This window comes from Pelodiscus sinensis, chromosome 20 (assembly GCF_049634645.1).
Source record: "Pelodiscus sinensis isolate JC-2024 chromosome 20, ASM4963464v1, whole genome shotgun sequence".
NCBI lineage: Eukaryota > Metazoa > Chordata > Testudines > Trionychidae > Pelodiscus > Pelodiscus sinensis.
Genome location: NC_134730.1, coordinates 22818362 through 22843681, shown reverse-complemented (window position 1 = coordinate 22843681; position 25320 = coordinate 22818362). Strand labels below are relative to the sequence as shown.

The window sequence follows — 25320 nt, the reverse complement described above, 5'->3', positions numbered from 1 at the left end:
GATGATGCTGCCCTTCACACCCAGAGACGAGGTCCAGGCTGAGACATATTAGGCGAGCAGTGTGAGGGTGTCACATTACCGAATTAGAGGGAAGCAGCCAGGTCGCTGCTGCACCCCTAGGTGGGGTTGTTGGCCCCAGAAAATGATATAAAAGGGAGCCATGTGGGGTATTGAATGGGAGTTTATTGTTTGCTGATCCTGTGTACACTATTTATGTGAGTGTATAATGTCTGTGTGTGTAGGTAGGAATCTGTAATCTGCGTGGAAGCTGAATATTTCTCTGAATGTGGTTAAGCATTGCTATGGACAGGCTGATTAGCCAGGCCCTGTAGGACAATGGCACTTGATGGGCCAAGGACACACCCAAAGAATGGGGGCTGTCACCTGAGAGCAGCCAGCAGGAAACACAGAGATTGGCCTCTGACCAGGTGACCTGCTGCATACAAGAAGAGGCCAGGAAGGAGGTATAAAGAGGCCATGTGGTCGATGCCATTTTTGTTTTCAGCTCAGCACTTCATCCCAGAGGCAGCATTGCAGGGATTGAAGGGCCCGAAAGACCTGTGGACCCATCCTGATCTTAGGATGCGCAATAAGAACTTTTAAACCAGCAGCTGCAACATCTCTGCTAAAGCCTGCATCGAGAACTGGGAGATTCGGTGCATGTAACGTACTGTACTTTAATAACCTTACTCTCATGCTTTTCTTTCTTGTGATAATAAACCTTTAGATATAGATTCTAAAGGATTGGCCCAGCGTGATTTGTGGGTAAGATCCAGAGGGTAAATTGACCAGGGATCTGTGGCTGGTTTCTCGGAACCGGACAGGACTTGTTCGGGGTAGGTGGGATTGGGTGTTAGGACCCCTCACCTGTGTATGAGGCCCGGGGCCATCTGGGGCACGGATATTGCTGGGGTGTCGGAGGGGTTTTGCTCGTGAGGCTTCAGGCAGGCTGCTGGAGCGCTCGGTGGGACTGGTTTGTGGCCGGTTTGGAAAGGTCACCAGTCTGGGGGCGGTAAGGAGCCCAGGATTTGAGCAATTCACCCTGAGCGGACACCCTCAGCTGTGCCCAGACACGGCCCAGTCCATCACAGAGGGCACTTATGTTGTGTCTGCCCCCTGCGTAAACTCAGGCAGCCTGTCTCCAGATCTATCCGTCTAGCACAGTGGTCATCAGCCAATAGATCAGTATCAATTATTAGATTGCGGAGCTTCTGAGAGGGGATCCTGACTGGTTTGGCTGGGAGGCTGGCATGTCAGTTGCCCTTCCCTCCACTTCTGGGCTGCTCCTGCCCTCTGCCTAGGAACTGCCCCCTGGGAGCCTCCTGCTTGCTGTGCCGAGTGGGGGAGGCAGAAAAGAGAGGCACTGATGTCAGGGTTTATCCCTCTCACCACCCCATACTCCATTTCCATAGAATGAGCAGGGCGGGGCCTTGGAGAAAGGGTGGGACAGGGCGGGGCATTGAAGAAGGGGCGGGGAAGGAGGCGGGGCAAGAGTATTTGGGTCTGAGGTAGATCTTGAACTGACTCAAATTCAGAAAGTGATCTTGGGCTTAAACAGGTTGGAGGCCACTGGCCTAGCAACTCTCCCCAGCACTGAATTCCCTTTTGAAAGAATTCGGGGCAGTTCAGATCTTACAGCCTGTAAACAGACTGCCGTGAGGCAGGAGAGAAATCTGTGTTGGAGGCTGGGGAGATATGCTGTGTGACAGGCTGTGGTAAAGTGATTCACAGTCATTAAAAAAAAAAACCAAACTCATATTGGTTGTTTTCAGACTTTTTTCACCAAATCAAAATGTGAATGCGACTCACTTGGGCACGGAGACTCCCAGGCATTTAGGCCCCTAACACTCATTGATTTCCAAGGGGGAGTCAGGCACCTTGTGAGGCTCTGCGCCTTGATCCAAAGACTAAGTAATTAGAACCTCTCTTTCTCCCTGCTAACAGGACACAAAGTTGAGGGAGAGGCAAATTACAGCCAACAGCGCAAACCTCAGAGAGGGATATCAAAGCAGTCGCTCTAACATGTTGGTCCCCTGAAGGCACTCAGCCAATGACCCCCTCGTGATCCCACTCACCTCACTATCAAGGAAGTGGAGCTATTAAAGTTAGCACGCCAAGTTCAGTCGTGCTATAAGGGCGTAACTGGATAATCTCCCTGGGCTCCAAGCACGGAGCCTCATGCTGGTTGAGTGCTAGCTCCATGTCCTAGCACTTTCTCCACCATCTTGAGTGGAAGGCAGATGGCCCTCTGTTGTGGCACCAGGAGTGTAAGCCCAAGGCAGGGCTCGCTCCGCTCTCTGCTTTTCCCTACGCACCTCTTGGAGTTCTGCAAAGAAATCCAGCTATCCATTAATACAGCACGGGGCTTCCTGCGCGATTGCAGGCCCTCAGCGTGGCCTCAAGACTTTTGGTTTGGTTTTGCAGTATTTGGGGGAGGGGGATCCTTGCTGACATGTCCTCCCTGTCTCTGTCAACAGCTCCTTCTTGCAGCATGGATAATAGCCTTGTCTTACATTGCAAACATCATTGAAAAAAATGTGAAATTTCACCTGTTCTTCCTTATCTGTGGAGACCTGCAGAGGAGCCATCATACAAAGCCTCTTTGCTGGTGTTTGGGCTGTCAAGGGAACGGTCTAGTGAGTGTGCACTGCGCTGGGCTTCTTGATAGACAATCCCTGTCTCACAGTCTTTTCCTTCCAAATGAGGAGATCTTATCACCACTTATTCAGTGATCATAGGAGAAGAGAGGTGCTGAAATGTAATCGTTATGGAACATTATAGGGCCACGATACGGTGGGTGCATAATTGGCTGGATAACCGTAGTCAGAGAGTTGTTGTTAACGGTGCTAAATCCTGCTGGAAAGGGATAACAAGCAGAGTTCCGCAAGGTTCTGTTTTGGGACCCGTACTGTTCAAAATCTTCATCAATGATGTAGATATTGGGATAGAGAGTATGCTTATTAAGTTTGCAGATGATACCAAACTGGGTGGGGTTACAACTTCTTTGGAGGGTAGGGACATAATTCAAAATGACCTTAGCAAGTTAGAGAAATGGTCAGAGGTAAACAGGATGAAGTTTAATAAAGAGAAATGCAAAGTGCTCCACTTAGGAAGGAACAATCAGTTCCATACATACAAGATGGGAAGCGACTGTCTAGGAAGGAGCATGGCGGAAAGGGATCTAGGGGTCATAGTGGACCACAAGTTGAATATGAGTCAACAGTGTGATGCTGTTGCAAAAAAGCAAATATGATTCTAGGTTGTATCAACAGGTGTGTTGTAAGCAAAACTCGTGAAGTCATTCTGCCGCTCTACTCTGCTTTAGTTAGGCCTCAGCTGGAGTACTGTGTCCAGTTCTGGGCGCCACATTTCAAGAAAGATGTGGAGAAATTGGAAAGGGTACAGAGAAGAGCGACAAGAATGATTAAAGGTCTAGAGAACATGACCTATGAAGCCAGGCTTCATGAACTGGGCTTGTTTAGTTTGGAAAAAAGAAGATTAAGGGGGGACATGATAGCGGTTTTCAAATATCTAAAAGGGTATCACAAGGAGGAAGGAGAAAATTTTTTCCTCTTGGTTTCTGAGGACAGGACAAGGAGTAATGGGCTTAAAGTGAAGCAAGGGAGGTTTAGATTGGACATTAGGAAAAAATTCCTAACTTTCAGGGTGGTCAAATATTGGAATAAATTGCCAAGGGAGATGGTGGAATCTCCCTCTCTGGAGATATTTAAGAACAGGTTAGATAGACATCTGTCAGGGATGGTGTAGACGGAGCTTGGTCCTGCCTTGGGGGCGGTGGGCTGGACTCGATGACCTCTCTAGGTCCCTTCCAGTCCTATGATTCTATGATTCTATGATTATCATTGGAAGCTAAACTTGTCATCAGCAGTTCATTAGGCTCTTTGCATTGCATGATTTTAAGTTTCTGAACTCCACCATTCTCTGTCTTGATAACAGGTGCCATGCGGGACATGGTGCGCTGGGATTTTCTTATTTGTCTCACATTAAGAAATATAGATAAAAGACATTCCCTTCTTGTTCTCCCAGTCACTTGGCTATACTAGTCTTAAAACAGCATCTGCCAAATAAATTCCTGGGGGAGCCCACTTGTAGTCAATGCGGTCACACCAGGGGGTGGCTCTGTCCAATAAAAGGGTGTTTTAAAGTGGAATACCAAGTGTTCCACGCTAAAAATAAACCTAGGCAGGAACTGGCGACGTTCCCAGGTCCAACAATCTAATCTCCACATGTTTTAAAATTCTTTGGGCCAGGAATTCAGCTGATGCGAATTGGCATCACTGTTGATTATAAGCACGCCGTTTTACACCGGCTATCCTGTCCTACGTGCGTATCAGTCAGATGGTTTGAAAGGTTACTCTCCACCTCATTTCCAAATGTCAGTTTTGAAGGTGGCACCTGAATAGGAATCACTATGCAAAGAGCTAGGTTCTCATAAAATGATCCTTGCCCACCCACACACACAACGAGGGAGTCTGAGATTTACAGCCTCTCTCAGTATCTCATGGCTAGTTTCCAGCTGTGCAATAGAAGTCACCCAAGTCCTCAAATCCCATTGATGTTATCTCCGAAGAAATAGAACATAAGAACTCAAGAACAGCCATACTGGGTCGGACCAAAGGTCCATCCTGTCTTCCTGTCTTCCCGCAGTGGCCAATGCCAAATGCTCCAGAGGGAGTGAACAGAACAGGAAATCATCAAGTGATTCCTCTCCTGTCATCCATTTCTAGCCTCTGGAAAACAGATTAGGGACACCATTCCTACCCATCCTGGGTATTGATGGACCTATCCTTTATGAATTTGTCTAGTTCTTTTTTGAATCTGGTAAAGTCCTGGCCTTCACAACATCCTCTGGCAAGGAGTTCCACAGGTTGACTGTGCTCTGCATGAAGAAAAACTTCTTTTTGTTTGCTTAAAACCTGCTACCTATCAATTTAATTTTTTGACCCTGTGACAGGGTGCTTGCCCTGCACTGGCCCTTTAATGGCAAAACCCAGCCCTGAGTGAGGGCTGTGAGTGAAGCCCCAGCTGAGGCAGTTCTCGCTAATGAGGGCCAAGCTGGGGGCTATATAAAGAAGGACTCCTGGAGGGAGAGGTAGGACTGATTGTTGCTCTGGAGAGAGAGCAGTGGGGACCTGACTGCCAGGGAAGCTAGAGGCTTCCTGGAGGTAGAGCCGAGCTGGGGAAACTCTGGCCAAGTAGGTTCCCAGGCTGCAGAGCCTGAAGCAAGGCCTGAGGTTACTAGGTCTGTAGAGAGGCAGTCATGGTAGGCAGGGGCAGCAGGTCCACACCCCTTTGCCAGTGATGAGTGGCCATTACAGACTGCAGTTTGCCCCTGAGGCAGGGGCTAGATGAAGACTGGCAATGGGTCCCTGAGACAAGGTGAATACAGGGGAACTGGGGCTACATCTACACTGGCGCATTCTCATGCAAAAACTTTTTTGTGGAAGAGTTCTTCTGCAAAAATTCTTCCAGAAGAGAGCGTCTACGCTGGCATGTGCTTTTGCGCAAAAGCATCCATGCTGGTGTAGACGCCCTCTTGCGCAAGAAAACTCCGATGGCCATTTTAACCATAGGGCTTTCTTGTGCAAGAAATTCATGTTGCCTGTCTACACTGGCCCCTTCCGGAAGGGCTCTTGCGCACGAGGGCTTAGTCCTGAGCAGAAGCGTCAGAGTTCTGGTGCAAGAAGCCCTGACTTTATACTTTAGAATGTCAGTTTACTTGCATAAGAACAGGTGGCCAGTGTAGACAGGCAGCAAGTTTTTGCGCAAGAGCGGCTGCTTTTCCGCGAGATCGTGCAGCCTCCATGTTCCTGGGAGGAGAACAGGGTGCCCCTGGGGAAGGGAGGACCTAGGAGTGCAAGCAGGATAAACACTAACCCCCAGAAGCAGGACTCAGGCACTGGCGTAGGCACTGCCAGAGGGCAGTGCCCTGAAGAGGATGTAATGGCCACAGAACACGGGGAGATACCAGCTAGAGGGAGGTGTCCAGCCAGCCAAACAAACTAATTCCCAGGACCGCCGGCTGGAGATGCTACTGTGGTGAATCTGTCCCATGACAGACCTCTAGTTATTATGCTGTAAACTAAAGCAGACCAGCTGTGAGAAGAGAGAGAAGAATGGGGGGTGGGGAAGGGAGAGGAGAAGAGTCAGGGAAAGTCAAAATCTTGTTGGCAAGAATGAGAGCTAAGCAGCAGTTCAAAGGAAGCCATTACTGTTGATTTGGGGGGTGAGACCAGAAGGTCGACAGCCATCTGAAAAGGGGAGAAAATCACAATTGTAAGTACAATAACCAGGGAGGGTGAAGGGAACAGCTCTTATTATGCACACCACAGGCCAGATCCTCTGCGGGCGTAAATCGTGGTCTCTGCGACTGACGTTCTGAGCATTGAAGTCAGTGGAGCTGCACGATTTGCACCTTCTGCAGGTGTGACCTATAGATTTTTGGGGGCTGTTTTACCGATAGGGCAGTTTCCTGCAATTTCCTCTTTTCTGTCATCAAGCAAATGTTTCTCCCTGATATTCTTCTTTATTATTTGTATTGCAGATGTGTCCCCAATAGGCCAGCTGCTGTCCAGATGCACAGACCCTGCCTCAAAGAGCTCATGGAGATAAGCGATTGATGAAAAGTGCAGTGGAGAGAGAAGAATACAAGATACAATTAAACTGTACTTAAAAAATTATTTATGAAAAGTATCAACTGTCTTCAACTAGCCCTTGAGCCAGTCATCAGTTATTAGGAATTCATTCTAGGCCTCCCAGCAGAAGTGGGGTTGGAGGATGTATTTGAAGGAGAAAAGGGGAGTGGCCATGTGGAATAGCTCAAGGAAAGTAAGAGATAAAGGAAAGCATAGAAAAGAACAATACAAAGTTCCAGGTTTATTTTGGAGGCATTCTTGGCACATTCTCATAAATACAAGGAAAGCTACTTGGGTTTGGGTTTTGAAAGCATTTAACAATAATTCCAACCAAAGAACAGTGTCAGTGTAAAGTGTATGATATTGATATGTGTATTAAGCACCAATAGCATGCTCAGTGCTTTCAAAAGAGAAGACATATTTCCTAGCCCAAAGAGCTTCCAACTTACAGCCTGATCTCATAACAGGGATGGGGAACCTACGGCCCTGTAGTCCCCCTCCAACCCAAACCCTGCACCCCATTCAGCTCCTGCACTATCCTACAACCTGTACCTGTGCCCTTTCTCCCACCCAAACCCTACACCCCAAGCCTGCTTCCCGGCAGCCCCCTCCACACTAAACTACTCATTTTTGGCACCACCCCATAGACTGTGGTATGCGAGGGGTGGTTGATGGGGTTTTTTGGGGGGAAGGGTTTGCTTCTCACTTTTGTGCAACCCTCCAACTGATGGTTTTTTTCTGTGGGTCAGCGGCCCCTAATCCAAAAATGTCCCCCCACCCCTGGAACAGTTGCACATGTGATAAACCGAGAGGCCTTTCAAGTTTAATCTCTTATTTTCTTTCCAACTTTATTGTATTTGTCTTGTTTTTTTTGTTTTGTTTTTGTTGCCCAGTGTTGGTCTTGGTTTCTATTCAGTCTCTAATTTATCACAAGCGCCATTGATTACAGCTTTAGAGGCTTTTAAAACGATTGTTTTATAGTGTGTTAAACCATAGGGTTATATCTGTTCATATAAAAGGCAATGCAAGGCTTGGTATATTTGCCGATTCATAATTTGTATTATTGCATACGAAATGATTGTACTATGAGAATGTTATGTAGATTGTGAAGTCAAGCAGGAGAAGGAAATACCTGGTCTACAGTTGCCTGTGCAAACTAAACTCTGTGCCCATTTTATACCCTGAATGAAGCAGGGGTCTGGTTTGGAAACTAGTGTGATATCATGTAATTAAAAACTGTATCATCAGGTATGTGCACAAGGGGCACAATTAAGACAGACCAGGCCTCTGCAAATCAGGGACCTGCTAACTTTCGAGTGCCTGACTTTGCCTTTGAAATAGTGTCCTTTTAACATTGTTTGTATCTAATTTCCTAGGTGGTGGTGGTTGTTTTTTTTTAAAGGCTAATTATATTTTGTGTGACTTCTTCATTGTGAACCCTTAGCACCAGTCTATGCTGCAGTATTATGTGAGATGCAGTCATCGATGGGCACCATATGCTGGTGGGGGAGAGCAGTGTTCCCTGTAAGCTGTGTGCTTGTGCAGCCACTCAGGAGAGATTCCGATGCCACCCAGATGATTAGCCGAGTGCTCACAGTTAAGTGTTTTATTTTTCTACTGGTGGTGCACATTCACACATGCCTCGGTACACATCCAAAAACATTATTCCACACATGGATAGCATTTGTAATAGTCCAAAACTCAGTCAAATCAGAGGGCAGTTGCATAGGACAAAGAAAAGGAATTTGTCTGATCCTAGGGCTTGCTTTCTGTGGAATTTCTAAGGCCAACTGCCAACAATGGAGGTGTTAGAGCACCCCATTAAAAGGTCATAAGAATCCTTTATGATGGAAACTGTTAGCAACCCTTATAGACAGGTTACCTACCAGCTCCCCTTATAATTGTGACCCCTCGGTTAATCCTGAAATACCTTGTTCATGACTAGGATTTTTTTAATTCTATTTTAAGGTCACTTGCTTTGAAAAGAAAAATATTCTGAATGAAGAAATGATTCACACTGGATCTTCAAACGGCAAAAGCAATTAATCTAACCAGACAGAATGGTGTCACTACAATAATACTCCATAGGGCCTAAAGCAATGCCACTTCAGGCTGAGGTACTCAGCTTTCATCAGCTAATTAGGGCTGGGTGTGGCCAGCATTTGGTTGGGAAAACTCCAGTGGAAGTGCTGTTGTGTAGAAAGTGGCTTTGGTAAACTGGCACTCTGCCTTCTGAGCTAGCTGTGTTCCACCCACAGGTAGCTGTTTTACACTACATGCAGTGATGGGTGTGTGTGTGTGTTTGTGTATACACCTATACTCCACTCTAAATTTACCCAGTGTGGCTGGTCCACCCTCACAGTTCTCTTTTGTAAGATTGGGCCATAACCTTGAGACTCATACCGCTGTATATCCATGTCCAGCAGCCTTTACGTTATTTATAGAAAACAGAGAATTTGTACTTAAATAGTTGATACTGACCTCTTTTTGATAATAGCAATACATTTGTTTAAACGTTCATGTTTTTTCTCTCAAGAGTAAATATTCTTTGTTCTTTTCCCTCCTCCTTTTTTCTTCCATTTTGACAGCTTTGTTTCACCAGGGTATGTTATAAAGAATATTTTTAATGTTACTTTATTTAGTTGCATTTTAAACAAGCACAGTAAACCTTGTACAGAAAGCTGTATATTACGTGCAATCCAGACCCAGCGCCTATAAAATGCCGGGGGAGTTTTGCTTGTACAATAAAATCAAGATTGAACCCTTAGTGAGAAGCAACTAATTTTCTCGGAGTTCAAAAGTAAAAGGTTATTAATAGCAAATTTAATGTGGCTCATTCTCAGTTGGGGGACATAGGAGACACAGATTATGCTTTTTTTTTAGTAAAGTAGATAGTTGGAGGCACTAAAACAGCTTTCCAGATCACCAAAGAGTTTTTCTAGAATCTGTCATCTAAACATCTCTGATAAACTGAACTGCTAAACCCTTTTCCCCCTAAAGACACACCTGTGTGGAAATGAAAGATACCCATTCTATTCAAACTAGCCACTAACCCGTCGTACAGTGGGATTTTTTGGGACTCTCCGCCACGTCCGTCTCTGTCTCTCTCTCTCCTCCTCCTCTTCCTCCTGCCTCCTCCCCCCCCCCCCGCTCTCCTCCGCCTCCTGACTCTCTCTCTTTTCTCCTCCCCCTTTCACTCGGGGGACCGCGGAGCCCAAACGGTCACTTGCGCCACTTGCTCCCGCGCGGCAGCCTGGCTGAGCGGTGCAGAACTCAGCCAAGCACCACGGCGGGAGGCGAGGTGGTGACGTACATGGCCATGCCCCGCCACCTGGCTGTGTATGTTACTGCCCCGCCCCCTTCCCCTCCCACCGTGGTACTCGGCTGAGTTCTGTGCCGCTCAGCCGGGCCGCCACAGGGGAGCAAGTGGTCGTTTGGGCCCTGCGCTCCGCATGCAGCATAGGGAGCGCAGGACCCAAACGGCCGCTTGCACTGCTTGCTCCCCCGCGGCGGCCTGGCGGAGCAGCGCAGAACTCAGTCGAGTGCCACGGCATGAGGCAACAGCGCCCCCAGAGGTGACTCGTAATCCTACAGCGTTACAGAGTCACAGACATTGGGCTACTGTATATATGATAGCCTTGCCTTGTGACCTGCCCAATACAATACCACCAATGTTGTTAGAAATATCTACAATTCTTTCTGATTTCATTATCATGTTTGTTAAATCTTTAACAAGAAAAATATCTTCAGTAAAGAAATGCTTCTGGAAGAATCCCTTAAACCCCTCCACACCACTGCTCTGGCATGGGAGTGTTTCTACCATCTGAGGTGATCATGCAGCAAAGGGAGAGGTGCTAACCTTTGCAATTAGTGTGTGTCTGCCTCATTTACTGGTTTGACTTATGGTGTTCCAATTTCAGTCTTGCAGTGATTATAAAGAACGGATGGATGTGGAAATGCAAAGATGTCTCTCTTGCTGGGATAACAGGGACAGAATTTCAACACTCCGTCTCCATTTATGACAAATGTGTGCACCATTTAAATACCCAACTGCCCTAAATACCCTAAAATGTTATCATCTGAAGTCACTACTGAATCTGGCAAATTTTGTGCTGATCCACTGGTCCATGTGCTGGCATTGGATTCTTTAAAGAGTACACATGAGCATTAGAATTCTGAGCAGGTGTTCATGCTGGCTATATGGTGATATGTTTAGGCGCAGGTAGTTCTGTGCAAACACAAGTGCAGCCCATGCAGTCTCCCAGCTGAAGATGCCCTACCTCTAGAAAGTCATTCTGTCCTCAACACTTAGGTGGCTGGGCGTATTCTGAATCTTAACTGGAGTTGCCTCTCCAAAATGAGAGGTTTTTCCCCCCATAGTAACTATTTTAGCAAAGAAGCAAAGTCAAAAGTTTAACAATGCAGAAAGTGAAGCAGCTCAAATTGTATCCAGAAAAAAGTCCCTGGTTTTATTAAAACATCATTTCCCCCCTTGATTGATATTTAAGGGGATCAGAAACAGAATTTCAAGGCGGTATTTAAAATCAGCCTGACTGCTTGCTTAATATCTTAGTGCACCTGTGTTTCTCATCAAACGTGCTACCAAAAGGGCTGGCTAAAAGGACTTTGATCTGACTTTAAATATCCCCAAACATCAGGAACTGGAGGTATTTTAATCTGATTTTACTGGAGCTGCACTGGGTTAGGGAAAACAGAACCCAAAATTAAGTGCATATTTTCCCATCCATCCCTGCAGTTTGAGCACTCTCCTCCCCCCGCCTGACATGAGACAGGCAAGGAGCAATCTCTCCCGTGCTTTCACTCACAGAGCATCCAGCAATGATAGTGAGCCTGGGGCATCTTTGAAACCCAGTCCTGCTATTAAGGACCCTTGGTCAGAACAATACATTGAATTAAAAAGGATGCCATTTTGTCTACACATACAAAGTCTTATGCTGTAACCTTCTGTCCTTTCGGAGTCTGCTTAGCTTGTTAATTCTTTGGGGGCAAGGAGACTGTGTGTAAATAAAGCACCTAACTCACTTTCATTGTGCATTCGTTCTCCATCCATATCCAGGCACATAAGCGATATTAAGCTTTGTAAGCTGGGTCAGACCTCACTTGAACCAGTTTTACCCCCATCATGATTCCATCAGCTTCACTTTATTTATTCTGGGTTTATAGTAGTGTAAGAGATCAACATTTGGCCTCATTAGTCCCCTTCTTTTCGATTCAAGCTAACATCTGTTCCCTTGTTTTCATCATAGTCTCTTATCTCTTTGTTATGCTTACACAAGGGAAGACCATATTCTATTATCAGCACTTTCTCTTACATGTTGTTTTTAGACAATGACAGGCCCGGAGCCTCAGCCAGGGTAACTCCAATCATTTATAGAGCCCTGTATCCATACAACATTTGTAGCCGCATCTGCCTCTGCAAAAATGATCCGTGGCTATCCTTAGACACATCCGCAAATTTGCAGAGCTCTAAATACAGCATGCACATCCTTGTTCTTAATTGCACAACTGAGCTGTGGATATCTACATCTGTGGCCGTGGATACCCACAGGTATAAAGCAGATTTCTGCAGCTTTGCAGGGCTCTCGTGATTTAGGGTTGAAGATTTGGCCTTGAGAACTAACCTGAGGTTACCGATGCTACCTGTTCAGCAGATGCTTCCCTGGGGCTTGTTTTATGTGTATTCTGACTCTCTTCCTAATACGCCTTTTGAATCTCTCCTGATGTGAGGCTTACGCTGGATAGATGGCCGCCTCTGTTATCAAAAACAAAGTCTGGGTGGCTCTGAGCCTTGTTACCTTTGAATCTATTCAATTAGGGGTAAGAATTCAGCATAAAATGTACAACCTGTGAGCTTGTTTTCCAGGGGGGTGTTCCCCAATCTTCAGACACTATAGCAATAGCTAGCTAACTAGATACTCCTTGGGTGCATCTAGACTGGCAAGATTTTGCCCAAAAGCGGCCGCTTTTGTGCACAAACTTGCCAGCTGTCTACACTGGCCGCTTGAATTTGCGCAAGAGCCCTGACTTTGTAATGTACAAAATCAGTGCTTCTTGCGCAAATACTTTCACACTCCCTCTCAGGGATAAGCCCTCTTGCGCAAGAATACTTGTGCAAGAGGGCCAGTGTAGACAGGCACCTTAATTTTTTCCGCAAGAAAGCCCGATGGCTAAAATGGCCATCGGAGCTTTCTTGCGCAAAAGCGCATCTAGATTTGTGCAAAAGCATCCGTGCCAATCTAGACGCTCTTTTGTGGAAATACTTTTAACGGAAAAACTTTTCCGTTAAAAATATTTCCGCAAAATCATGCCAGTCTAGACGCAGCCCCCTACAGCTTTCACTGGTACAACTCCATTGACCTCTTGGTTAAATCGCTGTAACTCATTCTATTTGGGCTGAATGTAGCTACTGTATGGAAGTTCTAGTTGATACCATATTTACATGCCTAGTGCTTAAAGCCACCAGAATTGTAGGATTCCATTGGCTCCTTGTTCATTTCTTATCTGAATGAAAAGGCCTGGATTTCATGGGGGGGGGGGCTTTTCAAGCTAATCAGACTGGCTAAATCAGTGAACGACACACATAAGTGGCTAATAAGAGGAAAGAGGTGTCTATATTGCAGTGATGAGACAAGACAGGCTGAATGATCAATTCCAGACTGAGACATTGCAAATCTTTTCTTTTTCCCAGTGCCCCATTGCTTGAGGGGACGTTGATCAACAGTTTTGTTGTCAGGGAAGGGAGGAAGATAGAGAGTGACAACAAAACTTGTTTTGCCAACAGAATTGTCAGCTCGTTATTGGAGGTAATGGTGATGTCATCCACTTGCTTTTGTCTCTTGAGAACTTGGAGTGAATTCTTACAAGTGGTTTATAATATTGGGGGGAAAAGTGGGAAAAAAAGTAGTTGGGTGGGCAGGGGCGGGGCGGGGTGGGCGGAGGAACATGTTCCAGACCAGGTCTCCTCCTGGAACCAGACTCAGGCTTTTCTTGGCTATTGTGCTCCACTTTTGAAAGTGATTAAAAAAAACAAAAGATAAAACCTATAGGTAGAAATCAATGGAGCCTTTAAACATTGCACAGGGAAAAAGCCTGCACTTTTCTGTTGTCTTTCTGAACTCTGCGTAATGCTGGGAAACTGTTTTTAATAAACAAGAGTTCAAACAGTGAGGCTCCATAGCCAACAGTCACGCCTTAAACTCTAAACTTTACATGAAAACTCTCAGTTCCCTTTGAACTTTTTTTTTTCTCCTCGCTGGCAGAGGACTCCAGTGTTTATGCATTTTTTTGAGATTGCTGGCGGGATCATGAGGAGGGTTTTAATATTTTTTTTAAACAATCTCCTGCCTTCAGAAACCATTAATGCCCACTAAGAAACATCAAGGCATTGCTTTGAAGTGCCTTCTGGCTATAGCCCTCTTACACTCTTTGGTTACTGTGCAATCAAATAATTAAATGGAGTCTCAATTTTTTTTTCTTTTACCTGGTAATTAAACACCCCATGTTGTACAGTTGTGAAGGTTTTTAAAGGCAGTGCAAATCTACAAAGACTCTACACACAAAGGCTTCCCACGCTACTGTAATAAGTGGCTAGTTGCTCTCGCCTTATTTTGGCAGTCAGTCATATAGGGAAGGTAAGTCCCAAATCACGTCTCCATCAGAACTACAACGATGCCCGCTTCCCGGTAGTGACTATCAGTGACAAACAGATTGATCAATGGTCTCAAATTCACAACAATACACTTTTAAAACAAAATTTCTTTGTTAGAAAATAACCAGTAAGGAAGAAAAATGTGCCGATAGGATTTGGCTGTTTTGTCACGTCGGTGATTCCTCCTAGCACTGGGTCCAAACCCATCTAAAAGGACAATGAAATACAGATCTGGAAATGAGCTATCGCCTACCTTTTAAGATGGTTGACTTAATACATGACAGAGACTATCAGGAAATTCTGCATAGGAATGTCACCATAGTCTGATGGTGATAGGTTCAAGCCAATGGCTACGTCTAGACTGGCATGATTTTCCAGAAATGCTTTTAACAGAAAAGTTTTCCGTTAAAAGCATTTGCGGAAAAGATCATCTAGATTGTCACGGATGCTTTTCCGCAAAAGCACTTTTTGTGAAAAAGCATCCATGCCAAACTAGACGTGCTTTTGCGCAAAAAAGCCCCGATCGCCATTTTCGCGATCGGGGCTTTTTTGCGCAAAACAGTACTGTGCTGTCTACACTGGCCCTCTTGCGCAAATGATTTGCGCAAGAGGGCTTTTGCCCGAACAGGAGCAGCATAGTATTTCCGCAAGAAGCACTGATTTCTTACAGTAGGAAGTTAGTGTTCTTGCGGAAATTCAAGTGGCCAGTGTAGACAGCTGGCAAGTTTTTCCGCAAAAGCAGCTGATTTTGCGGAAAAACTTGCCAGTCTAGACACAGCCGAGTGTGTTTAGGCCCATCTCTTTCTAAAGAACTGAAAAGGAATTAAGTGACAGGTCCAAAAGATACTGGAGACTGTCAACTATATAGGGTGTGTTGCTGTTTAGAAGGTGTCCAGTAATAATGGCCTTTCTGGGTGAGAGAGAGGCTGCAGAAATATTATTGCTCTTCAAATTACCTGGCGAAATAAACTTTATGAAACTTTCTGGTTTAACTTCCCACGAGTTTGCCGAGAATATTTCTCTAGTTCTAGTCTAAACTGGCATGTATCTCCCTGAGTTCGGCTTTGAGCTATATGAGTAAGTCTCAATGCAAAACTCAGTCAAAATGTTCATACCTGCTTTTCTGTGGAAACCACAGACACTGCCCAAAGAGCATATTTGGAAGGCGAGTACCCTCTCAAAGCCTTTTATTAGCTTCATCCTCTTTCGTGCACCTGCCAGATTTTCAGTACAATTATGTCCACTCTTCCTACACTATACAATGAGGAGTCCTGTGGCACCTTCAAAGCTAACAGATTTATTTGGGAATAAGCTTTTGTGGAGTAAAAAAATCAAAGTGTTTTTTAACCACAAAAGCTTATGTCCAAATAAATCTGTGAGTCTTTAAAATGTCACAGGACCGCTGGTTGTTTTTGCAGATCTGGATTAACATGGCAACCCCTCTGACTTGTCTTCTACACTGACATTATCATCCACATCGATTTGTAGGGTTGCCAGATGGTTTCAACAAAAATACCAGACACACTGGACATTATATCACATCTACATTACATCTTATTTAGAAAATACTAGACAGTTATATTTTCTCAATTTGTTTCCCGAACAGAAAGCTCAAATAATGGACTGTCCGGTTCAAAACCAGACACCTGGTAACCCCATGATTTGTGCTCCTTTTCTCTGCCTATAAGTCTTGGTGGCCCACGTGCTATCCATGTTACTGTCTGAATCCGAACAGAGAGTTAGTTGTAAGTGTTAAGTGTCAATGTAAAACGGTGCCAGAGGAAGCTATTCTAATCTGTTCTGTATGGGTACGTCCAGGGCCGGCCCGAGTCATTTGTGCGCCCCGGTCCCGGGAGCACAGTGCTGTCCCCGCCCCGGGAGTGTGGCTCATGCTTGGCCCTGGTTGCCCAGCACTCCCCGCCCCCGGGTGCCCAGTTCATGTGCAGCCCTGCCCCGGACACCCAGCACATGTGCAGCCCTGCCCCCGGGACACCAGCACATGTGTGGCCCCTCCCAGTCCGGCAGCCCCACACGGCACCCCCTACAATGGGGCGCCCCAGGCGGTAGCCCGGTCAGCCTGTAACTTGGGCTGACTCTGGGTACATCTACATGGCAACATTATTTCGAAGTAACTTAGTCCGCGTCTACAGAGCAGGCAGTTATTTCAAAATAATGTTGAAATACTGTCAAGCTGGAGGAATTCTTACTCTGACTCCTGTAACCCTCATTGTATGAGGAGTAAGGGAAGTTGGAGGAAGGATGCTGTATTTCTAAATTAGTGCTGTGTAGGCACTCTCAATTTCTAAATAAGCTATGCAATAGACAGAGCTCAATTTGCATAGCTTATTTTGAGTTAAGCCCTGCTGTGTAGACACACCCTGTGTAGACACGTCCAGACTGGCATGATTTTCCGGAAATGCTTTTAACAGAAAAGTTTTCCGTTGAAAGCATTTGCGGAAAAGAGCATCTAGATTGGCACAGATGCTTTTCCGCAAAAGCACTTTTTGCGGAAAAGCGTCTGTGGCCAATCTAGACGTGCTTTTGCGCAAAAAAAGCCCCGCTTGCCATTTTCACGGGGCTTTTTTGCGCAAAATAAATCTCAGCTGTCTACACTGGCCCTTTTGCGCAAAAGTTTTGCACAAAAGGGACTTTTGCCCGAACGGGAGCAGCATAGTATTTCCGCAAAAAGCACTGATTTCTTACAGTAGGAAGTCAGTGCTTTTGTGGAAATACAAGCGGCCAGTGTAGACAGCTGGCAAGTTTTTCCAGAAAAGCGTCTGATTTTCCGGAAAAACTGGCCAGTCTAGACACAGCCTATATGTTCTTATACTGTTTGCAGCACACAACTTTTACTGGTCCTACATACCCAGTAACTAAATATCCTTGCGTACCATCTACTAACATTTTATCTACCATGCGGGCAGGGGACTGGACTTGATGACCTTTCACGTTCCCTTCCAGTTCTAGTATTCTAAGATTCTATGATTCTATCTATTTACTGACTATTTACATATCCATGTACAATTAAACCTACAATGAAAATTTCCTTTTCACCTCCACTGATATTTTTTTAATCAGATTTTTGTAATGAAGTGACACTTTCTTGTGTCCGGTGTTAGTTTGTTAAAGAAGTTCATTTCCATTTTCACTTTGTTTTGTTTCCTAAATGAAGTTGAAAAGGCCTTTTATACCGCATCCCACGACTGCCTTACACACTTCCAACAAAAATGGACTCAAAAAGGATTGGACATTGATATAGCTAAGGAAGACAAACCAACGTGACAATAATCAAGATTTTTTTTAAAGACAAACGTTTTGGAAGTGTTGTAAACCCTCATGCTTCAAGATGGAAGTCATAAGTGACCAGGGTTGGGAAGAAACTTTGGGAGCTAGTTATTCAATAACCACTTACTTCCAGGCATATTCTTCAGAAGCACTGTCAGAGACAAGATTGTGGACTATAGGGCCCATGAGTCTGATACAGTTTGGCAATTCCATGTTCCTTTACCCCAAAAAGGCTGGCTGCATCTAGACTGGCAAGTTTTTCCGCTTTTGCAGAAAAGCTTGCCAGCTGTCTACACTGGCCGCTTGAATTTGCGCAAGAACACTGACGATCTCATGTAAGATTGTCAGTGTTCTTGCAGAAATGCTATGCTGCTCCCGTTCGGGCAAAAGCCCTCTTGCGCAAATGGTTTTGCGCAAGAGGGCCAGTGTAGACAACGCGGTGTTGTTTTGAGCAAAAAAGCCCCGATCGCGAAAATGGCGATCAGGGCTTTCTTGCGCAAAACCGCGTCTAGATTGGCACGGACGCTTTTCTACAAAAAGTGCTTTTGCGGAAAAGCGTCCGTGCCAAACTAGACGCTCTTTTCCGCAAATGCTTTTAACGGAAAAACTTTTCCGTTAAAAGCATTTGCGGAAAATCATGCCAGTCTAGACGTAGCCTCTAAGTATAAAAATTGAGAATGGTCTGAAGAATTCTGCGTATCCAGAGCAAATCTAGGGAACTTTAGCAGAATTCTACAGCTGATCTCAAACGCTGTGCAGGTGAGTAAAGAGGCAGTCTTTAAAGTAGCTGGGGGCCTAATCCATATAAGGCTTTATTGACCAATTGCAATATTGCTCCTGGGAACAGTTAGGAAGCCAGTGCCATCTTGGAAATCTTGACGTAATGGTGTTGTAGAGACCTAGAATTTCACATAGCTCGACAGGTGGGCAGCTGCCAGCTGCATCTACAAGAGTAGCTCTGAAAGACACCCCTTCATAGATTGTGGTGGCATGCTTTCCCACTGAGGCTATGTCTAGACTACAGGCTTCTTTCGGAAGATGTATTTTTTGGAAGAGATCTTCTGAAAAAACTTCTTCTGAAAGAGAGCGTCTACACTGCAATAGTGCATGGAAAAAGCAATCTGCTTTTTTGAAAGATCGCGTCCATACTGAATGGACACTCTCTCGCATGTAAGCTGTGATTGCTATGGACGGAGTGGCCATCAGGGCACCTGTGCTTTTTCCTCTTTCCTCTTCTTCCAAAAGAACTCCCTCTTCCCTGTCCACACATGCCTTTTTGCGAAAGAGCTCTTTCGCAAAAAGGCTTCTTCCTCATAGAATGAGGATTACCAGCGCCAGAAAAAAACCCCTCTGTTCTTTCGATTTTCTTGTGGAAGAATGCAAGTGCAGTGTGGATGTTCCTCAAGTTTTGTCGGAAAAATGGCCGGTTTTCCAACACAACTCTGTAGTGTAGACATACCCTGAGCGACATAATAACGCACTTCATCAGCTGTAGATAAAATATGCGCTTCTGGCCACCAATGGCATCAAGGAATCCAAAAAGCTCTTGCAGAGCAAGAACTTCTTGAATAAGAACCCATTCATCAGTGATAACCAACATAACCATAAAGGTTTCCCCTTACACCCATCACCTCCATCTCACTTGAGTTAAGCTCCAGCGAGCATGGTCTTCTTTGGCTGAGCATTGAGAGAGCAGGCTACTTCATGCTGGCAGGCCAAGGTGGCAAGCAAACACAGAGAGGCTTCTCAGCTGCATAATAGCTGCATCGTAGCTCAAATCATATCACTGTCTCCCTCGGCAGCCTTGCTAGTAGGGTGTCCAAGAGGCATATTGAGGTGCATTAGGAGGAGCACTGCCAGCAGATCTAGGGAAGTGATTATTCCCCTTTATTCAGCGCTGGTGAGGCCACATCTGGAGAATCGTGTCCAATTTGCCCCCATTACAGAAAGGTTGTAGACTCATTGGAGAGAGTGCAGCGGAGGGCAACAAAAATTATGAGGAGGCTTACGAAGACAGGCTTGAGGGATTTGGGCTTATTTAGTCTACAGAAGAGAAGAGTGAGGGGGGATTTGATGGCAGCCTTCGATTACATGAAAAGGGGGTTCCATAGAGGATGGAGAGAGGCTGTTCTCAGTGGTGGCAGAACAAGGAGCAATGGTCTCAAGTTGCAGTGGGGGAGGTCTAAGTTGGATAGTAGGAAAAACTATTTCTCTAGAAGGGTGGGGAAGCACTGGCATGGGTTACCTAGGGAAATGGTGGAATCTCCATCCCTAGAGGTTTATAAGTCCTGGCTTGATACAGCCATGGCTGGGATGATTTAGCTGGGATTGGACCTGCTTTGGGCAGGGAGTTAGGTTCGATGACCTCAGGAGGTCTCTTCCAGCCCTGTGTTTCTATTAGAGATTCTCCGAAGGCAATGAAGCAGTAGTGCAAAAATCAAAATTCCCCAAGAATTAATTGGCTCCCAACCAATGTTCCCTCTACTCTTTTGCATCCATGTGCAGAATAATTTTGCAATGTGCGGATGTGCACCACCAGTAGAAACACATGCAGCTGGCTGTGGGTGCTCTGGGCACTCTGCTAATCAGCTAGGAGGCACCTGAATCTCTCCTGGGTGGCTGCCCAAGCGCACAGCTTACAGGGAACCCTGCTCCCAACCCTACCCCAGGTAGCTCAGCAAAACCTCATGAGCACGAGCATCAACAGTTGCTGACAGATCTGAAAGCATCAGTATAGATGCCTACCCTACGACTATAGCCAGGGAGAGCTCACCGACCAGTGAAAATAATGCTGTGTTGCATTATATATGGGCCGCACAGACACAGATATAAAATAAAGATCAGGCTCAAAGAAATCAGAAGATGCCAGATGATAAAGACATGGCCCCACAACCTTCTTCTTAATGTTCTTGGCGACAGAAAAGGTTAGACATTGAGACCACCAGAAGAATCAAACCTTTGTCTCTGGTATAACCCAGCGCTGATCTGAGGGCTGAAGTCACTTGTCCTCCAGGCGAGAGGCACGAACGATCGCAACCAAAAATGGGCCCAATCCCTCCTGACCCGGCTTTACTAGTCAAAAGGGACAGTTGGCCAACAACTCGCCCTGCACATCTAGGGCCTCTCTGAACAAAAATGGCCAAACCACAGCGTGCAGGGTCAGGAGAGGCTGGTGAGCTCCTTGCCTTGCCGGAGATAAAGGATGTTTCTATTAACCCTTTGCAAAGACAGATCCGCCGCCACTGCCAGGCAGTCTGATCAGGATCTTTCGCCCATTGTCCCCAAAATCTATAGAAGACTCTGCTCAGGGAGCAACATTTATCTGTCTCCTGCCAAGAGAAAGCAGCTCAGATTCTCCAAACAGTGCAATGCCTGCAACACGTCTGCTGGAAGGGGCCTCACCAGATGTGGGCCTGGAGGACGTCAGTAACTAACTCTCTATAGAGCAGCCAACCCAATTGCCACCAGAAGCCACATTCTCCTCCCTCCATATATACCGAGATGGTCTGAGAGGACGAGTTTTTGAGCCATTGCGCCAGTGACAATGAAGACAATGATCATTTTGATGTCCTGATAGGCTGTTACGTGTGAATTCTGGGTCTATAAGGGATCCTTTAGGGCCGTGGTGTCCAACACGCTAGCCACTAGCCCAGGGCTACTCAACTTTAGAAGCTCCGGGGGGGGGAGGGGTGTCCACAATGATACTCACGCAACTTAAGCGTGGCTGCATTTACATGCAAATATATATGCAAATAGCTTCTTTCACACTGACGGGCATGAATACATAGATTAAGGCAAGACTACACAAGACACAGGCCCCATTTAAGTCAGTTCTGCTACTAATAAAATGCAATATTTACCCGAGTCCCACCCATATGACAGCACTTTTCATGAGTAATGACAGTCCAAGAATGTAACTACTAAAACGCATATCAACAGAAGTCCATTATATTGACTACGTGTTTTGGTTTGGCTCCCACCCGTGGGCCGCGTGTACCCAAACTACACAACAGGCCGCAAACAAATGGGCCATGGGCCGCATGTGCTGAGTGGCTGCCCTAGCCACATGTGACTATTTGGCTGGTGGAGTATGGCTCGCTAGTCATGATAGTGGCTAAAACTTCAGACCTTGTCAGCCCCCACGGCTTTAGGGGACTCTGAAACCCAGTTGGATTCATTAACCTTCCTGGGTGTAACAATTAAACAGGACTTTTGCCCTGACCAGAGAAGGTGCCCGTGACCTTATTTTGAAAGGAGCGCTCGAAAGGTGCTATCTGTGGCCGCAAGTAGCTAAAAGTGTTCTGACTGCCGATTAGAGGGATGTACTGGTAGCGTGTACGTTGTCAGTGAACCTGTGGCTCTCTCAGAGATGAATGCACTGTAGGGTTCAGAGGCATTCCAGACTCCTGCGGGGCCCAAGAAAAATGTTGAAAGCTAGAAATCCCAGAGGTTCTTGCTGTTTCCTGAAAAAAATTCTTCCCATCAAAGCTTATCAAGTAGAGAACATGAGAGTTATATGGCTGCCTTGCTAATAGATTCTCTTGTGAAAAGGAGAGGTGCATTGCCCAGAGAGCTCAGCAGCGTCTGTCTTACACTACACAACTACTTAGTCCCGGTGTCCAAAATTAACCTCCCCTCTTGCCCCATGGTTTCAAGATCCCTGCAGCCTAACTGTATCATATAATCCAACAGGACAGTCTGTAGTTTCATGGCGCATGTAGTTTAAAGGGGTGGAAATGCAGATCAGGACTTTTTAAGCCGTTATTATTTGTGTCCTAATGACAGGCAGCATAAAGAACGAAGTATTTAGGGAGCCAAATGGTACAACGTTGTCTAAAGACGTTTAGGACAAGAAGTAGCCCGTGCCCACACATGCATCAACGAAATCATTCAGTGACATCGAGGACAGCACCAGTGTCTTGTGGAATTCAAAGAACCCAAACTAGGGCTGATTTCAATACCCATAACTACTCTGAGCTTTTTTTTTCTGGGGGCTGAAGGAGGGGTGGGGGGGGCGAGAAAAGGGATTTACTTTAAATAGTTCTTCAGCCAGTCAGATCTTTCTTTGTGTGGGCGTTTCCTGGGATGAATGATTAATAGAGAAAATGTTTGAGTGCGCTGGAATATGATTCTTATTTTAAAGACACTATATCCCTGGTATGTTTCTAAAATGAATCCAGGGTTTCTGCTGTTGTGAAATGGATGGATGTGTGTGTTTGATTTAACTTCATTAATGTGATGTTAATGGAAACTGAAAGGACAGAAAATGAAGCTCCTGTCCAAGCCAAGCAAGATGTGAACACAATAGAGTTCCTCAGCCTAATCCAGGAACAGATCGGAATCGTAACTTGAAGGGCATACACTGCCTTAGAAAAAGACTTAATAAAGGGCTGGAAAAGAAGTCTGGGGAGCGCTGCAATGTTATTGGTGGTGGGCAAGAAAACGTTCATGGTTAGAGACAGTTGCCCAGGATAAGACGTGCAAATTAACCTTTCCATGCCTGGAACTTGTCTCTGAGAAGTGGGTTTATGGCAGGGGAGGCGGAAGTGGGAGGATAAAGTGAGAGATCCCCATGCTCTGGGTCATTTTAAATGGGGGACAGGAAACTCTTGTGCTGTGCATAACGCATAGGACTGGGGACGGCTTGGCATTTCTCTCCCTGACACTACTACAGAGGAGTGGTGGGACATTGACTGACTTAATCATGCTATGCTTCAGTGACCTATAAAATGGGGTTAGTACAGGAGTCTCAAACTCCCAGACCGCTGGCCAGTCCCAGCAGAAGTACACAATCTGGCCCATGACTCCTGGTGGGTTGGGGGGGTCCATTACTGGGCCCCAAGCTCTGCTCCTTTGCACCATTGCCCTCTCCCTCCATCATCTCAAAACCCGGCTTTGGGGATCACTGGGGAGGGCTGGTGCTGCATGGTGTTAGCAGTTGTGTCCCCTCCCACACTCCCAGGAGCCATGGGAGAAGCAGAGCGCACTTGGTGGGAACACATGCTCCACTTCCTGGGAAAGGCGGAGAGGTGCTAGGCACCAGGCGCCCCCAGCCGCAGGTGATCCCCAAAGCCATGTGCTCAGGGGAAAGGGTGTCATGAGGGGAGAAGGTGGCAGGAAGGGTTAGGTTTGGGGGCCGATGGTAGCCTGCTGGGAGTCCTGGGCCAAATTGCACAATCGTTCTGGCTGAAACTGGCCCATGGTTCAGGCGTTTGAGATTCCTAGGTTAGTACATACCTACCACGTCAGGGACTACTGTGAAGCTCAGTTCCAGGGCTTCTGGGAACTTCCGGTGAATGGTACCGGGGAAGAGTCCTACTGACTGTGTCGCAAGATACAGAGCCCCGTAACACACACTCACCAGGGCGCTACTGAAAATGCATTCTACTTGCTTAACTTATTTGTTGTTACAGCTCAGCGAAGAGACTGATCTCCCACCAGTTGCTCACACTGGAAAGACTGTCTAATGCAGTGATCCTTAACCATCGCAGATCTACAGCGTCACAGAGCATGTTACCCTGTGATGTTCCAAAAACCACAGCTCAGTGGCATGGGCTGGTCAGCTGCTGTAAAGCAATGCACTGTACCCTGGTTACTTGACCTCTGATGATAGGACAAGGAGCAATGGGCTTAAATTGCAGCAAGGGAGATTTAGGTTGGACTTCAGGAAAAACGGCCAGTCAGGGTGGTCAAGCAGTGGAATAAATTGCCTAGGGACGTGGTGGAGACTGTGGTCATTTGAGATATTTAAGAATAGGTTGGATAGACATCTATCAGGAATGAGCTAGATGGTGGTTGGTCCTGCCATGAGGGCAGGGGACTAGACTTGATGACCTCTCAAGTTTTCTTCCTGTTCTAGTGTGCTATAACTCTAGGTTCTGCTAGGTCTCTAGGACACGTGCTAGCCTAGCTAATGGAAGAGTATCAGAAGTGTCTCCTCGGTCCTTTCAGGCTATTTGGAGGAGACAAGGATTTTTTCCCCCCCAATGTTCTGCTTCCGGTGTCACACAGAATGGAGCACACACACAGAATGGAGCACAGCCAAAGGGATCAAGAGACATTATGGCATGCATGAGAACATGCCACAGTGACCTAAATCCACTGTCCCAGCAGCTTACCTTTTTGAAGAGCAACTCCCCACAACAACCATACCAAAACACAACGGTGAGGTGACAGACTTAAAGGCTGCGTCTAGACTGGCAAGTTTTTGCCGCAAAAGCAGTCGCTTTTGCGGAAAAACTTGCCAGCTGTCTACACTGGCCGCTTGAATTTGCGCAAGAACACTGACGATCTAATGTAAGATTGTTAGTGTTCTTGCGCAAATACTATGCTGCTCCCGCTCGGGAAAAAGCCCTCTTGCGCAAATGTATTTGCGCAAGAGGGCCAGTGTAGACAGCTAAAAAATGTTTTGCGCAAAAAAGCCCCGATGGTGAAAATGGTGATCGGGGCTTTCTTGCGCAAAACCGCGTCTAGATTGGCACAGACGCTTTTCCCCAAAAGTGCTTTTGCGCAAAAGCGTCCATGCCAATCTAGACGCTCTTTTCCGCAAATGCTTTTAATGGAAAAACTTTTCCGTTAAAAGCGTTTGCAGAAAATCATGCCAGTCTAGACGCAGCCAAAATGTGTAGAAGGGCGTACTGTGGTTTAGCACCATTCCAAGGCCTCGGAATCATATGCTGGACATTTAACTCAGTGATAGGTGACGCTGGG

The 25320-nt window shown here is 46.1% G+C and overlaps 1 long non-coding RNA gene across 2 annotated transcripts in view; it reads left to right on the top strand.

Moving 5' to 3' along the window:
• Nucleotides 1-9528, top strand: part of LOC106731434 (uncharacterized) — a 96054-nt gene extending 86526 nt beyond the window's left edge. For both annotated transcript variants that reach the window (XR_012896970.1, XR_012896968.1), the window contains one exon: nt 6566-9528. This is a non-coding gene — a long non-coding RNA (uncharacterized LOC106731434). The remainder of the gene's footprint in view (nt 1-6565) is intronic.
• Nucleotides 9529-25320: the final 15792 nt, after the last annotated feature.